General features: G+C 37.0%; 1 protein-coding gene across 8 annotated transcripts in view; it reads right to left on the bottom strand.

The window, feature by feature from the left end:
- ARB2A (ARB2 cotranscriptional regulator A) overlaps positions 1-18605 on the bottom strand; it is a 424835-nt gene that overhangs the window by 151231 nt on the left and 254999 nt on the right. The window lies entirely within an intron of this gene.

Below are 18605 nucleotides of genomic sequence, written 5' to 3'. Positions count from 1 at the left end.
AGATAATTTTGCTTTCTAATATATTTCTTTATGTCGACAAACTACAGTATTACACTCTAACTTCTTTCTTTAGAATGCTGTTTCTCTAAAATTCAATGGTTCTAAAATTTAAAAGAGGACACGTGGCCTGAAGAAACTGAAGAATTTATCAGTGGGTCTGCAAGATAAAGAAAAGTGAAAAATCACAGTTCCATATCAAAAGGATCATAAAAGGTTTTAATCTGCTAAGACGAGGGACTCTAATTTGACATAAGTAGATGAAAGCTTAATAAAAAATACACTGAAAATATAGTACGTAGTAGCCTTAAATTTCATAGCCATGTCCTCATTGTTTCTCTGCATCAAATGTCTTTTCTCCCCCTAGAAAAGAGCAATTTCTCTATCATTTGCTATTAATTTCTCTGAATTGCCTAACAAAAGTATATTACTGCATTTTAAGAAAGTGAGAAGCCTGAGTGGTGATGATAGCTCACACAGTGAACACTGAAATCCAGGCTTCTGATACCAAATGAAGCCTGTTGGCATTCTGAATGAAAAATGTTTCTCTTTCTTGTAAATTTCTTCAAACCCTGCATATGCACATCCCCTCTCACTGAACACCACTTAATGGGAATCTAATTCACTGTTAAAGCTGCTTCAGCAGAATTTCCACACCTTAAATATTTGGGCCTTTTGTTTTCCGCTTATAAAATGTGGAAATCTTAAAATCAATGTTGCTTATCAGCATCATAATATTACTGCAAAAATTCACCTTGCAATATCAATAATACTTTTAAAAGCACAAAATAATACTCTAATTCAATACCTCACATTCATTATTAAGTAGTTTGCTACCTTCTCCTAGATTGTCATCCATAAAAAAGGAGGAGACTGTGCCATTTGAGATGACACGGGTGGACCTAGAAGGTATTATGATAAGTGAAATAAGTAAATAAGTCAGACTGAGAGAGCCAAATACCAAATGAATCCACTCATAAATGGAACCTAAAAAAAAAAAAATGAATAAACAAACAAAAAGCAGAATCAGAACAGAGGGGAAGGATATAAAAACTGAGAAGAGGGAGTGGGGGGTTGGGCAAAATGGGTAAAGGGGAGAGAGAGCCATAGGCCTCCAGTTATGGAATGAGTAAGTTATGGGAATAAAAAGCACAGCATAAGGAATACAGTCAATGATATTGTAATAGCGATGCAATGGGACAGATGGCAGCCACACTTGTGGTGAGCACAGCATAATGTATAAACTTGTCAAATCACTACATTGTACACCTGAAACTGGCGTAACACTGTGTCAAAAGTACTCAAATTAAAATAATAAAAAAACTAAAGCTACCTCAAAGAAAAGATTGTCATGGATCATGTTGGCACTAGAATATAAAAACTTAAACCAACATTTGATAATAAAACTCGAAATTCCAAAATAGTGACTACACCTGGCTCATGAAGAACCTACACGTCCTTACTCTCATTTTCTAACAGTAACCCTTTTAGAGATCTAGAGCGATTGTTGCTAAAGTTACAAAATAAGAGCATGCTCTTCTGGTATTCTATGAATATGTCTGCATTTTTAAATATTTGCCCTGGATTTTGTTGTGGTTGTTGTGAACATATGCTGACTTATGTAAGCTGGTTGTATCTGAAGACAGAGTATCGAGAGCCATTTGTGAACTGACATCAAATTAAGACTCAAATAGGCTAAGGATGTATTGCAAAAGCAGAAAAATCTGAGAATTAAAATTCTACAAAGTTGGAAAAATACACAGTTGTTAGATGGACTATAAGAGGAAAAAAACCTTTGGTCTGTTCTTCCATCTGGCTGACATTTCATGCAGTGGATGTGATGCTGTGCAACTTTTCTTCACATCACATCCAATCATGTCATAATCCAACATGATATTCCCTACACTGTTTTAATCCTTTATGGTTTAAAAATCACTTTCATATTATATTATTAGAGGTGGAGAATGGTCAAATTTTAGAGAATCTCAATAAAAAGCGGTCTACAAATGAACCCTGTACAAAGGATTTCAAATATTTGGGGCAGCTGGGTAGTGTAGTCCACTAAGTGTCTGACTTATGGTTTTAGCTCAGGTCATGATCTCAGGGTCCTGGGATCAGGCCCTGTGTCCAGCTCCACACTCAGCACGGAGTCTGCTTGAGATTTTCTCTCCCACTCCTTCTGCCTCTCCTGCTCTTGTGCTCTCCCTCTCTCTAAATTCACTAAATATATAAATAAATAAATCTTTAAAAAAATAATTTCATATGTTTGATGTTTAGGATTGGTAGAACTGTAAATTGGTAAACATCTCAATAGTTCGGTTTTTCAGACTATTCCAGCCTTGCTGCTACCTACTTGCAGTTTCCATTTCTGCCCAGAGCCTCTGCTTTTTGTATTTGTTAGTTTGGTTTAGAGACCTTCCCTCTCTTACTGCCTCCCCTGGGAGTGAGCACTGATGAAGAATGCTGGGGAAAAGGGATACCTCGGGGGCTCAGTCGGCTAAGCACCTGCCTTCGCCTCAGGTCAGAATCCCAGAGTCCTGGGATGGAGCCCCACATCAGTCTCCCTGCTCAGTGGGGAGTCTGCTTCTCCTCTCCCTTTGCCCCTTCCCCTGCTTATATGCACTCTCTCTCACTCAAATAAATAAATGACATCTTAAAGAGAATGTTGGAGAACGCAATGGGGGGGTAGACTGAATGCAGGAACGAAGACTGTTTAAGAGACAGATGCTAGATAGAATACAGAATGGGTGGAGGTGCAGCTGGGCAGGAAAACTTCTATATATTGTTCTATAATAGTCTTTAAGAGAAGGCTATGATAATCTGGAAAACAGAAATCTGGAAGGGAGGAGACCATTACACTAAAGTCTACTGAAATCTCCTAAGTCAATTGAATTATACTTCAATCGAAGTATTGTATTGATACTTCAATCGAAGGTGAAGATGTGGTTTTTACTAGGATCCATGGATATGAACCCCTTTGAAATTCCTTGCAAAATCTATCCGCAGATGATAGGAATATTTTTCTGGAAGAGGACCCTTAGCTTTTATTAGATTCTTAAAGGAATTTTAGTGACTAAAAATAGTAAGACCCGTGATTTTCATGTCTCCATGTATTCTTGAGTGAACTATGGAGCACTACCAAGTAAAGTCTTCAAACAACTAAGATCAGTTTATACCTATACCAATCTTTCAAAAATAAAGGATGACCTTCCATTTTTTATTATAATGTCTTCAGTATGGTATCAGTATTTGAATAAAAGTGACAAAAAACCTGATATCCCAGACCTCAACTTCTGAAAGTTTCATGGCTTGGTAAGTTATACCTGATAAAATTATAATTAAAATATTTTTTGTTTTCACAAACAAAATAATGTTATATACTGTGTGTATAACATTTACATCTGAGTAGTGCCTCACAAATTTCAAAATGAATACATCATCATTCTTATTTTATTCTGAAATAGTATTAAGATGTATGTAAAACTTGTGTTACTTTTCCCATCTGTGGAGGAGGAAACTGGTTGAGGCTGAGAAACTGGTTAAGGGCCACACAACTCTGAATTGTCCTTGTCTCTGCAGTCCTGTGTTCTTTCATATGTGTCACATAGGGTCCATTTTTCAGTAATATATCATACTACTCTTACATATATGAACTCATTTGATTAATTCCCTTTTCTTTATAGTATTTCAGACAGAGAGAGACATACCCAGATAGGGAACACAAGCAGAGGGAGTGGGAGAAGCCGGCGTCTTGCTGAGCAGAGAGCCCGATGCAGGCCTAGATCCCAGGACTCTGGGATCATGACCTGAGCCGAAGGCAGTCGATTAACAACTGAGCCACCCAAGCACCACAGATTTATTTGAGAGAGAGTGTGAGAGAGAGGGCATGAGTAGGGGGAGAGGCAGAGGGAGAAGCAGACCCCCTGCCAAGTGGGGTGCTCCATCCCAGGACTCTGGGATCATAACCTTACTGGGAGGCAGATGCCTAAATGGCTGAGCCACCCAGGTGCCCCTGATTTGGACACTTAAAAAAATATTTAAAAAATCCAAATCCATATCGGTAAGGAGTGTTGGAATTATAAAAATCATGCCAAGATAGAAATCAGTCATGTGCAAAACCAGACTATCAACAGCATTTAAATATTATAATTACAGTTCTAAAATAAAATGATGTCTAGGATAAGAGGGCAAGCTACATATTTCCATAAATCATACTGATGATTTGAGAATTAATACAAAGTATGTGCTGCTGTCACCTGATATTGTTGTTTCCCCTTCTTAGTGCGATCTATCTCTTCACAGTCCTCTCACCTTAGCATCTACACAATTAATCTGCTCATTCCTTCTGTGCACTGCATGTTACTAGTCTGACAAAAGTTCCACTAACCCAATAAATATGAAATACTCTGAACAGATTAAAAACATATACCATCTGTATGCAGGCTCATCTTACTATTAAACTTTTTTTAAAGATTTTATTTATTACTTATTTGACAGTCAGAGATCACAAGTAGGCAGAGAGGCAGGCAGAGAGAGAGAGAGAGAGGAAGGGAAGCAGGCTCACTGCCAAGCAGAGAGCCCGATGTGGGGCTCGATCCCAGGACCCTGAGATCATGACCTGAGCTGAAGGCAGAGGCTTTAACCCACTGAGCCACCCAGGTGCCCCAACTATTAAACTTTTTGATGGGAGTTGAAGTTGAGAGGGAAAAAAATCTCCTAGTATTATTTGTTTTCTTCCAGAGTAACATTTTAAACATTAAGTAACTGTAACAAAATAAGAGAGCTCCTCAGAGCCCAAGAGTATTTGGTGAGATGAAGGGCAGGGCACCAGAGAGATGGTATGGGAAGGCCTGAGTCAGCAGCATCCACCTGTGCTTCCCTCCAGGTGCACTACTGGCCAGCCCTTCCTGCTACTTTCTCTCCCCTGAAATTCCACAGACCGTTTCCGTCCACCTAACTTGCCTCGCCATGCTCTCTGCAAGGCCTTCAAATGGAGCACTCGCCTACTATCTTCACAGAAATATCTGGCCAAATCTAAATGCCTCATGTCCCCCTAGAAGTTTCTTAATTCCCTTTCTGTACCTACTTCAGCCCTTTCTTTTTTTGGAAGATCTTATTTATTTATTTACTTGAGAGAATGACAGTGAGAGAGAGAGAGAAAGAGAGGAGGAAGAGGAGGAGAGGGAGAGGGAGAAGCAGAATCCACGCTGAGCGCAGCAGAGCCCGATGCAAGGCTTGATCCCAGGACCCTGAGATCATGACCTGAGCCGAAATCCAGAGCAGGAAGTTTAACCTACTGGGCCACCCAGGTGCCCCTATTTCACTTCCTCTACAGATCTATCGTGAACTACTTTTAGGAAAGGAAAACACAAAGACTCTTTTACTTCCACGAAATTAAGTTAAAAATTTGCTGTCCACTTGTCTTAGCTTAGAATATAAGCTTCCGAAGGCAGGGAGATAGTGATGTTAAGAGGATGCTCTTCCATGAGCCTTTGGACTTAGTTTCATATCTCTAGTGGAGGGTCTTGGGTTTTGGAAATTATGAATCCAACCCAGTCCTAGGTTCAATACTCTCAACCTAAAGAAGTGAACCCTGCATTGAGTTTGCCTTGACACTAACCTAAAAGAAGCGAATAATTTCATTTTCCCGTATTTTTGGCTCAGCAGCTATAGGATTCAGAATAAATTGTCTTACATTTTATTTATTTATTTATTTTTTAAATTGTCTTACATTTTAAAGTCCAAGGGGCCCTCCTGAAAGAAGGCAGTGTGGGTTGGGGCAAGGTGTGTATATATGTGCATACAAGCCCATATCTATATTAGCATGCATGCTTTAAGCATGGTTTTGAGGGAAATGTTTTAATGTCTTTCATCAGCAAAAGTCATTACCTTCCTTCAAAATTCTGACATGTGTTACACATATGCACTCTGAGGGTTAGAGCATGTGAATCACTTGTACAGGAAAGAATATTCTGAAAGGAAATCAAATAATGCATGTTTCCATCAGATTAGGATCTGACACTACTGTACATATATAAATCTGAGGATCATTACTACTGCATGAGCATGAATGAATCATCAGTCTGGTTAATAGCACGGTTGATGTTTGAGATGTCTTTAAAAATGTGTGTGTGTATGTGTGTGTGTCTATAAATAGATTAGCTCCCTCTAGAGTTCCTAGAGTTAAGATTTCAGATTAAGTCATTTCAAAGGTTTGAAAAGTATGAAAACGTGGTACTTTTTCAATTTTTTGTCATGCAGATTATACTGACACTCAGTGCTTCTACTTGGGTGTACTGTTTATGTAGCTAGACAAACGATGCCCCTTTACCACAAACCTCTCCCATCACTTTACATCTGTGCCTGTACATCTCCTGGCTCATGGCACACTGCCCTGTGTGCTATCAGGCCTACTGGGTTGAAAGTGTACACTGGGCCAAGATGACTAATCAGCCGACACTGGGTTTGGCAGAGACTTTCCTGTTAATGTCTTCTTGAAGCTTCTTTTGTACATGTCAATCCCGATAGTGCGCTATTCACAGAACAAATACCACTTTTGCCGCAATATTAAAACCTTGGTCCTGTAACCCAAGGCTCTTGAAGCACCTCCAGTGATTACTATGAAATACACACACTTCAGTAGATGAAATATGAGGACTAAACTGCCCAGCAGGAAATCCAGACAAGTATGACATTCAGCTCTCACATGCTACTTGCAATTCACATTTCTAATCTGCATTCACTTCTCTCTCTTTCTCTCCATTATTATTATTATTATTATTATTATTCTTTGGAAGTAGAAACTTTCAAGTAAGCAGTCTTCATAAGGAATGCAGTGGTTAGGTTCAAGGACTTTGGAATCAGATTCTCTGGGTTCAAATCCCTGTTCTGCCACTTCCGATAATGATACTTTGAGTGGATTACTTCGACTTTTCTGGGTCTCAATTTCATCACAGGTTAAGAGGGAGATGATAAATACACTTAAATCACAGATTTATTGTGAGTTGAACTGAATATAAAGTGACTATTGGAGGACTTGGCGCATAGTACACAATTATAATAGATACCATAAAAGCACACAATGCAAACTACTCCATATTTGTAAACTTGTGCATTCCCCTTTCTCAGTGTAGAAGGTAACAGAAGCTTACCTTATTAAAAAAAAAAAAGAATACATTTAATGACAAATACTGTTTTTAAAAAAGACACAGGTCCATAAAGGGGAAAAAGAAAGAGGTAATTATTGTGTTTGTTTAAAATCTTGTAATCAGAATACTAGACCTGTAATAGCACTCTGCGCTTAAAAATTAAAACAGAATTGTTGAAGCCATACTGTGTCAGCTCTAGTTTCCTGCCATCAGTGAACCCTTTCAGAATTACATGGGCCAGCAACAAAGCATGGAGCCATGGCTTAGCAGTGCCAAGCTGGCACAGAGTCCCCTCACCACTTTGTTTCCTATGTAGAAGGAGTATAGCTAACTTCGTTTTAAAAAAGATAATCACAGAGATATAAAATATGTCCAGAGTTAAGAACTATAGTGTTGTAGTTTAAAGCATGCGTAAGCTTTGGAGTTCCATGTCCTTAAGTTTTAATTTTTGGTTATCATTATAAGAAAACAGAAATGGGAATAATAGTAGTACTCGCCTCGTGAGATCGCTGAAGGATAACAGACATAAAGCATGTGAGCAATCAATATTGTCAGCTACTATCATTATTACTTTGACACTCATTTTTAATTTCCGAAATCTGTTCTTCTTTCAAATATGGCATCTATATACTCTTCAGTGACATCCACATTTGCACAGTTCACAAAGCAGTTACGTGTCAGACAATTACTGCATCCCCTCCTCCACCTCTTCAATTACGCAAAGTGATTTGGGCTCGCTTAAATGTTTGTAAAGAAAATAATTAGGTACACATAGGATGATTATACATTCTAGTTAGCCCAGGACACTCTTGGTTAATAACCATGGACCTGGCATAATTATTAATAGTGTCCCTTTCCACTGTTCAAAGTGTTCTGGTTTGGATGGTAAATTATATGGTCATTTTTTATGTAAGTGTAACAGAAGTTAAATGTTACTCTAGTGAACGGGTAAATCTTACAAAGTTTCAATGCTTAACAATTTAAGCATATACCCAAAAGCTCTAGAGCTGTCACTATAAAAATAACCATGTAGGAAAACACACAAGAAATCCTTCCAGAAGTTCCTAAGTTCAAAATTTAAGGGCAAGCCTGAGCACTGCGCTGAGCCCCTCACAGATGGACACGCAGCTTCACACCCTGGGTAGATAAACATGGCCAGCTGGAGCCCCACTGTAGCAACAGGATAAGACAACATTCTCTTTTCCTGTGCTTTGAAGCCCCAGCTTCAATTCTTACAACCTTTGTCTAATTTCAGGAAGGAAAAGGCTCTCCACAGGCAAGAACCCCAAGGGATAGGGTATGTAAACTGAAACTTCTTGGGTCACATGTATTTATGAAGATAAGTCTCCAGCCACCAGTTAGGGAATGGCAAGTTATGATTTAGTATTGCAGGCGGCCAGGAGAGAGCAGTAATAACTTCCTTTTCCTTTCCTGCCTGGACTATGCTGCCACGTGCAGGCTCCTTCAGCGACAAAAAAAGCATAGGCAAGGAAGATTTAAAAGAAAAAGAAAGAAAGAAAGAAAACAAATATTAAGCGACTGACAATCCGGGAACTGGAAGAGAAGACCAGTGCTTTACAAAAACATACAATGAGAGAATAAAGGCAACAGTCTGAAAAACGTCATCAATCAAGAAAATAGCATGTTAATTACAAGGGAAAAAATAAAAGAGGTCATATATTAAGAAAACAGTGTAAGGATTCATCAAGGTGACTTATTTGATTAAAATGTTTTATTATGTAATGTTATAAGGCTGATCACAAGCAGGCAAGATATTCTAAAACATAGTTATAAAAATTACAACGAACATATAGGAAGGGGATATATTGTAAACATGTAGATAAGAACTAAACACTGCCAGTCCAATAAACTAAGGCAGGCTTACAAAGGAGATGTTTAACGGGGGACTATACAGAGTCTTAGATGGAAAAATGAGAAAACTTAGTAAAGCCTATGTATTTTATATACCCAGAGATGTTTCTGATGCAAGTAAGTCATAAGCATGTTCACAGCACTTAGTTTAAAAATCACTTAAGAGCCCTGATCAATTGGTAAGTGCTAGAAATACTACCATATATACAGAATTTGTCAATCACTGAACAGTTTAAAAACTTGCAGCAAAAGATTTCATCAGGTCAGGCAAAAGATTTCATCAGGTCAGGCAAGGAATAGGCATCCACTTGGGAAAGTGTTAATACCCTTAAGTTTTAAAGCATACCATTTTATTTTGGTCTGGGAAAAAGAAAGGTAAAGAGATAAGATTTCCTGCCCCAAAGATATATAGTAGATAAGCAGAGTATTGGAGATTGTGTTAATTAACAAATTTTTCTTAAAAGGCTTTACATTAGTTAGGTGTGAGGTGATGGATATGTTGCCTGACCTGGCTGTGATGAATATTACACAATGTATACAGATATCAAGGTTATCAGGTTGTATACCTTAAATATATACAATTTTCAGTCATCAATTATACCTCCTGAGACCGTGAAAAAAAGCAATCTTTGCTCTGAACTTCCACATAGATGTCTGCTGTATTTGAAATTTTAACTAAAGTTTTCAGTTATGTTATACCTTTCATAATATTTTCATTAAAATTCAGGTTTTCATAAAAAAAAAAGGTTCCAATTGCCTATCCTGTTTTCAATATATTTTGAAAACTGTATACCCTGTTACCTAGCACTAGCAGGGAAAGTGATATTCTAATTTACCAACTGTTTTAGGTAAAGCACTATTACTACAAAGTTGAGGAAAACAAAATTTCTGACCTTTGGGAAGAATTCACAATTTAGGATGGAAGGCACGTTCCGATCAGTTCTTAGAGCCCTTTAATATTCCGAGTACTTACAGAAAGATGATTTCATTAGATGGAACAATTTCTTTTTAAGTAGTTGAGGGATTATGTACCTGTTTTTTAGATGAGGAAATTGCTGTTTAGAGAAAGTCAGTGACTTGCCCATATTCACAGAGTTAATATTAAGTGGGACTGCTAGATCTTTTAACTCCAAATCCCATGTTCTTACATCATGGCTATCTGTATATAACACTTTACGTATTCACTTTGGAAATACTTGTTACACTGGTAATGCTTTGTTCACAGTCTTTCTTTCCCACTGAGATGTAGGCTCCATGAGGGCAAGATCATATTTGCCAGGTCAGTAACACATCACCACTGCAATGACTGACGTATCACAGGTGCTCAGAAACTATTTGTGGAATGAACAGAGATGCTATCTACAGAAATGGACTAGATCGGGTAAAGTGATGGCTAACGAGTTAGAGTGATGTCTGGTTTGGTGTATTTAGAAATCGACCATATCATAGGTTGGGTTCCTGAGGAAACAGACTCTGAAATGGAATTTAGCACACAGGATGTTCACAAAGGAGTGTTCTTACGATCAACATCTGAGGAAGGTGGCAGGGACATCGGGTGAGGGTGGGTGGGAAACAGAGCAGGAATGGGCAGAGAGAGAGAAGTCAGGTTAAGATGGAGGTCTAATAACAATCTTGTACAACTCCAGGGAAGCTCTGGATCTAGAATGACCTTTCAGAGTCTTTCCAAGCTGGGTCCAGATGGATTGGCCTTTAATTTCCCATACTGTTCTGTCTTTGAATATGGGCCCCACAAAAGCCAAGGCAATCATTGAAGGGGTTGACAGCTAAAAGCTGTCTGCTGAAAGCACTCCCAAGAGTTGGGGCAACACATCCTTTTCTGAAGGAGCAACTGGGCAGTGTATCACAATATCCACCACAGGCCATAACTGAAATTGTCCATTCAAATCTAAATTGTCCTAGGGGCACCTGGGTGGGCTCAGTCAGTTAAACATCTATCTGCCTTTGGCTCAGGTCATGATTTCATGGTCCTAGGATGGAGCCCCACGTTTGGTTCCCTGCTCAGTGGGGAGTCCACTTCTCTCTCTCCCTCAGTGTTCTTTCTCTCAAATAAATAAAATCCTAAAAAAAAAAAAATCTAAATCGTCCTTCCAATCTGCCTAACAGTTTACTGTACTCAAGATTGCACTATGATTTATTTAACTCACTAATATCTCTGAGATCAAGTACATTTCTCTTGGATTTTTTTTTTAAAGATTTTATTTATTTATTTATTTGACAGAGAGAGATCACAAGCAGGCAGAGAGGCAGGCAGAGAGAGAGGAGGGAAGCAGGCTCCCTGCTGAGCAGAGAGCCCGATGCGGGGCTCGATCCCAGGACTCTGAGATCATGACCTGAGCCGAAGGCAGTGGCTTAACCCACTGAGCCACCCAGGCAGCCCTCTTGGATTTTTGATCTCTCATAATCTAATACCATATTATATATCTTGTCAAATTTTGCGTTATCCCCCCTAAAGATTATAAGGGAAAAACACAAAGTCAAAATATGAAGACACACTATTAAAAAGCATAAAGACATAAAAATCACAAAATTTCAAAATTATCTTACAAATCCATTAGGAATGATTTGATTTCCTGGATTTCAAATGAAATATATATGTCAGATAAAGCAAGGTATCCTTGTGGTTTCAAATCTGAATGCAAAATAATTCCAAGCTTAAATAAAGTATGCAGCAGTCACTTAATGTCTGCTACGATAAACTCAAACCTGATAGTATTGGTAGGGGAAAAGGAAGGGTGAGCCTCAACAGAGAGGTTTCACTGTAAAAGCAGTTGGGTTGGCTTTTCAAATCTCAGCCTTCATGATATAAAGAAGATAAAGACTGAGCTGTATGAATTTGGGGACTGAATAAAAACAATTAAGATTTTGATTCTTTCCAGATCTTAGTTACTCTGAGTCCTGAGATGGTTCTGAGTCTTTTGCTTCTAGAAATGGAGGGTAATCTTCATTTGATCATATTTCTCCAAATGCAGGGCTCAGGTTTATGCAAAGATGTGTGGCATAAATTGGAGGGGGGGGGCTCTTACTTTTAGATTCCAACGTAGGCATTGACCTGGTGATACAGGAAAGCAAGACCACCTAAATATTCTTAAAACAGGATGTGTTAATCAACTGTGGGTTATTAGAGTTACCAAACATTGGGAAGAGGCTAATACCCATTTTTAAGGGAAAAGTGGCATCATTATAGTAAGGATAAGTCACAGACTTTCTCCATTGTTTGAAAATATTTGAACAAGAATCTCCAGATGGCTCTTCTACCTGGGAGCTTATGCTAAGTACTTGGAGCTTGTGTGCCTGCTTAAACATTCAAGTGAATACTGTTGCTGGAAGAAATTTCTATTCGACTAACTACTTATGAGGGCTGTTTAAATGCACTCTACTGACCAACAAACAGGACAATCCTTTAAGTTGGGATTTTAAAATATGATTCTGATTATATGTTGAAGTCATTTTTCTTATGAAAGCCCATCTCACATTTCTGAAGTGATTAAGTAAGTCTGTTCAAATAGTTTGAAATAAATGCATCTGAGATAGGACTTTCTAGGATTGTATTTACTGCACAAAACCATATAAACATTAAGTGGAAGAAAAGATGGGTTTGGAATGAAAGTAGCTATTTACCTCTATGTATATGGCTATATCTTCATTTCACAGATAGAGCACATACACATATACCATATGCAGTAAAAGAGCACTTCTGAGTTCATATACTAGTGAACTGTAAACAACAGTTGCTATATACCAAGTGTCCTCTATCAATATCCACTGTAATGGAAAACGCTGGAGTAGCACTTCAGATCACTAACAGGAAGAGGAGAACCCTGAAACCTATCATTTAGACATCTGATGACAGCTCTGATGCAAGATGGCAGTGAAAAATTTATACCGAGGAAGGCCTGATGTGTGAATGAAGGAGAATTATTCTCTGGGCTATTTTTTTTTTTAAATTCCATTTTCCTTCATGTGTCTGTTTACCAGCACTTCTTTGGGAGAGATTCCATTCTTTGAGGCAGTGATTTAGGGTCTATATTTCACTATCATTAAATACTCTGTTTCATGAGTATGAAATAACCCAAACTGCAAGAAATCTAAAGTAAATATACTAGGCACAGTGCATGATGTTTAATAAGCATCAGTATTTATTATAGTAGGAGGCAGAATTTTTGTTGCATTACACCTTTTGTTAAGTAGCCAGTTTAGCCAGTATGAAATCCTATAAAATGGCAAAGATGTAAAAAGGAGTCAGGAGTTCACTAATTTAGAAATTCAATTATATGTCACTGTTTCATATCAGGGTAAATTACTTCATTTGAATTTTTGAATTTTTAGAGTAGTGCATGAAAGGTGACAGACTGACAGCACTACAGACTGAAATTCTTACACTACTTTCCTGAGTGTGAATAATATAAAAGAAAATGTACAAAACAGAATTACACATAAGTTTCATATAATGAGATTATAAATGAAATAGACACGGTGCGGAAATGGGCGAACAAGAAACGTGCTTTCAGAAAAACTTTATTGAAGAGATAAGGCGAAAGGGAAGGGGTCAGTCGGTACTTTCTACGCTGTCCTCCTAGACATACATGTATGAGAGAACGGAGGTCAAATATCAACAAAACAACAATGTGTCTGAAGGGAGGCCTATGAATGACATTCAAGAGAAGTTAAAAGAAGAAATCTTCAGTGAAAAAGAAACAGTGACTCCTTGTAGCGAAGGTTATCATAATCAGGAGTGTAACAAGACAGGGGAAAAAAGATACTGCCACAGACAGAGCACAAAAGAAGACAATGCATAGGCATGAGGAACAAATGTTGAATTTCCATAGTTCTGATCCTAAGCCCCTTTCACAAGAACCCAACCTGCCATTCCTCACTGTGGGTGTCATGATGAAATCTACCATACTACTTTCTGTCACTAAGTTGTCAGCTTCCCTAAGTCTGTCTCTTCCTACGTAACCACCAGAACGTACTATGATCTATTAGTCATTTTCCTCCTCACACAGAAAAAGACAATAACTCAATGCTGAATTTTCCAGTACTTGAATCAAATGTTTCTAGTTGTTAATTTGATATTGATACCACTTTTTAATGGCCTGTGGGAGTGGATGAGTTAGACCCTAATGCCTTAAGACATACATTCGAATAGTCATGAATACATTGCAGTTATAGCTCTTATGGTGTTTTACAGGAAAGAATGACTATATCACAGTTTACAGAAACCAGTAAATATTAATTAATGCTGATATGGCTCTACCTATAATATTGAAGAATGGAAAGTTGTTAGGGACATCAGAAATTACCTAGTCCAGTTCCTTTCTGTACAGATGAGAAAAAAATGAAAAGACTTACATGCAGCCCCTAGTTCCAAAAGACATGTGATTGCCCTAGCTGTAACCCCAAATTCCACAAATGATAATGCTTCTCCTTTATTCTATGCCACTCCTCACTGCCTAAAGGCATGATTGCCATGAGGTCCTTGGTTATTTGTCCTAGTGCTATATCTCCTTGTAATACTATAGGCTCCACGGTGACATACTCTTATGCAAGTTTTGGGGGTGATAGGCCATCACGGTAGTTTGTACACATAAACTGCTTTAATTCTGTGGACTAAATGGCTGTTGTTTTGTTCTTTTTCTGGTCAATATGGTAGGTAAAGTCAGTCAAACTGGTTCCTTCATGTAGATACTGCCTTACTATGGAAATGAATGTGGAAACATTCATCTTTGTCAGAAATTATGTCAAATTATTCAAATTTATTGGTGAATCACAGCAAACATCCCAGCTGATGAACATCTCAGTCATATGTTTTTTAGAGAACACTTATGGTTCTGAAAAGATAACATTACAATGAGCTTTCCCATTCTGAAGCAAAGATGTTTGGAGAGAAGATGGGGTCTGTTATTCAAGATAGTAATTTGTATTAATCATAAAAAAATTCCAAATATGTCCAGCACTGTAAGTATCGAAATGTACCCCTTCTGATAGTGTTGCTATTGTTTCTCTTTCTTCTTGTTCCCCTCTTTCAAGACCTTTAGGAAGCCACCTCTAAGACCTTTTTGTCGGTTTCCATCTTTTCCATAGACATACTGCGGCCTTCACATTAACACTGCTTCTCTGGCTTGAGGTAATAAACGATTAGCTACAGCACAGTGGTGTGATGTTCATGTTATTCTTTGCTGTACTACACTCAGCTACTGTCTCAAAAATTAATGCAAGTATATCAGGATCTGAAATTAACTTTTTATAGCCAAAAGCAACGTCCTGCTAGGAGGAGAAAAACCTATTATAAATGGGCTGGCATCTGATTGCTTGTAGATGGGGAGTACTAGGAAAATAACATTTCAAATTATAAAATGGTGAATGTAACAAAAGCTGCCCCATACTAACTAATCAGTGTTTTGTTTACGAACTGGTAAGGTCTAAATAGGGGATGTCTATTTTTAGTAAGTGACAAATCTATTACTGAAGATGAGAGATGAGGCTAAATTAGCTAATGCTTTTATGTTATGTTACACCGGAATAATAAGAAAAATACTTGTAAGAAAACTAACAGATAATATTTCTCTCTGAACTGTATATTAACTTTGAAAGTTTACTTCCCCCAGAAATCTCACCAAACTAGTCACTCACTGTATTTAAAAGTGTACCTTGTTCAGTAAACATCAAGAAATCATCTTGGAAAATTAGAAAAGGAAAAAAAATCAACCATGATAATGCACATATCAATTTCTCTGAGAAAAATTTTAAGTAATTTCTCGTTATAATACCCATGTAGTAGAACCCAATATGGAGTCCCACAAAACAAAGGTATTTTATAAATTTTGTTTAAAACTGCCCATCAGTTTATGCTCTGGTATTTTACTGGTGTTTCGATCAAGCTTCTCTATACTAGCAATATTTTTGTCCCTTTTTGGTCTGGATGTAAAATGTATGCCATCAAAAGTTTAAATCTGTAAAAATACTTAATTTCTAATTACTCAGTTAAAAATCAGTATCTTTAGCAAATAAAACCAGGGCATGATCTAACTGAATGTTTTCTAGTATATAATGTATGGCTGGCTACAACTATAAAGAATAAGAATATAAAAATTTTACCAGTTCTCCCACAGATCTGATTAATTAGGAGAATAGAAAAAAAATAGTTGTCTTTATTTTATAGACCACTGATTACTTTCTACTTTTGGATAGGGGGGCAGCAGAAGGAAGGATGGGGGAGAGTTTTATTTTAAAAATAGAACAAACTCACTAATGTCCTTAGAGGTAACAGGTAGTTCCTTAGTGTGAACATGAGTATTTAGGCTTAGAATAGACATTAAGATTCTAAAAAATGAACAGAATAAACCTTTAAATTTTTAAGATATAAAATGATCATTGCTAACTGAAAAAGTTTAGTTTTGTGTTGTCATTTGTGTTGTGTTGTCATCTGATTATCAACTAGTAGCCATGGTTCTAATCTATAAATATAGTGACGAAAAGTCATGAATTCACTTTTATCTACTCATTTTTAAGTGATCAGCTAAATTACAAGATTAAAAACAGTCTTTAAAATACTTTAGAAGAACTGCAGGTCAATTTTGAACTAAGTACGTGCTTAAAAATTACAAATAAGACCAGTGAAATTCTATAAGCAAAAAAGGTACGAATTATTGCTATTTGTGCTCTTCATTCTTATGCTTTGCTTATCTTTCTCTTGACCTTTATCCAAATGAATCACACTAACTCTTGAATGCTTTCTCTCACTTGATTTCTAAAGCTGTTCATCACACTTGCTGGCTAGAAGCACAGCTGGCAAGGGATCTAAACCTCATCACTGGGCAAACTTGCCCTTCTGGTTTTGCCAAGAATGACATTTCCAATGGGGAAAAAAAAGTTACTGTATGGGGCACTGGATACTGTATTTGTTTGTGAGAATCAATAGCTCCACCCCCTTTGTTAGTGCTACATATAGGCATTAGAAATAAAACCAAAATAACAAAGAATTAAATAGCCTAGAGTTCTCTAAATTCAATTGTTAATTAAAGTAGGAGCACAGAAATCAGCTGAGCATTTTTACTCATTTCCTGAAGAAAGATGCAACTGAGGATAAGCAGTGCCCCCTAGTGTCAATAATTACAGACACTAAAAGCTAAAGGAAACTTGGTAATGTTGACTGAACTAAAATTATTAAAAATATATGCAGTAATAAATTATAAATCCATTGTTATTCAAATTTTAAATTTTTACATGTATATAAAATTGCGCCACCTAATCATTTATTTAATACTGATTTGCTCAGGAATGCATACTCACATGAACACACACACACATACACACACTGTACACAAACTGACATGGCCAAGATGTCCTTAATGTTCCAGGCAGCTCAGAAAAAATATTCCACCCAGCACAGCAGGCCATGCATGAAGCGGGTGTCAGCAAGCCCAGCAGAATCAGTCACTGTGAAGACGTCTAATAGGAACTGCTGAATACACAATACAGGCAGCATGGCCTGAATGGCTAAAGCGGAATGGCCAGAATGGAGTCCGAAAACCCATCCGAAACTATAATTAAACCTGTAATGAGTGTTTAAACATTTTTTTCTCTTTTTTGCTGGTATGCGAAGATTAGCATACTTAGCCTATATTAAAGACTGATTTTAAAAACGGTCTAATTTTTATGGTGCATGTTCTGAATACTGGATCCTAAAATTTGAAATACAAATAGATAAAATCTACATTTGTCTTTAGAAGAAAATGCTACACACAAAATTAAAATATAAAAAAATTACACATACTGTATGGAACTGAACTGAGTAATAATCTTTCTCAATACAATCTATGAGAAAACTCAGAAGTTATTTTTAAAGAGCAATGGGATATCTACAGAGTGATATAGATGACAAGAAAGGTAAACTTAGCTTCTCCTTCAATAAAATACTTTCTAGGTTACTAGTTTATTAATAGCAATTTTTGATATAGAACCCATAAATGAAAGCAAACAAACAAAAACAATGTATAAGAAAACACCCATACAAATAAAAATGATAAATAAAAAGGACAGAAAAAGCCAGAGGACTAGGTATATATGATGACAAAATTACTAATGAAAAACAAATTAATAAAAAACAATTGCCAGATTTTATTTGCATAAAAATACAAGGCAAAAAAAAAAAAAAAGGATTTCAAGGCTATTTAAAACATGCATTTATATAGGAAATCATTTGTCAACTACTTTCCCACATAAACCAGTAATGCACATACTACCAGTTTGCAGTTTTAAAAGCAAGGAACATAATTAGTCTTTTATGAAAGGATTCCAGAGTGTGTTTAAATTGCTACATCTTTAAAATGAGGAAGGTGTAAACTGAATAGTTAAGTATGCATAAACACAAGGTCCAAATGATAGTTAAAAGTTGATAGGTATTTAGGACTTTTACTATAACTTCTGGCTAAAGCAGAAACTTGACACTTCCAACTATTTAAATTTAGTAAAAAGCTGTAAAATGCCTACAGTTGAGTTTTTTTTAGAAGCTTAACTTTGGCAGGGCTGTTAAAATCTCGGGTTAAGCAGATGGACATATGTTCAATT

The sequence above is a fragment of the Mustela nivalis genome, assembly GCF_964662115.1.
Source record: "Mustela nivalis genome assembly, chromosome: 3".
Classification (NCBI taxonomy): domain Eukaryota; kingdom Metazoa; phylum Chordata; class Mammalia; order Carnivora; family Mustelidae; genus Mustela; species Mustela nivalis.
This window is presented reverse-complemented; position numbering and strand designations above follow the sequence as displayed.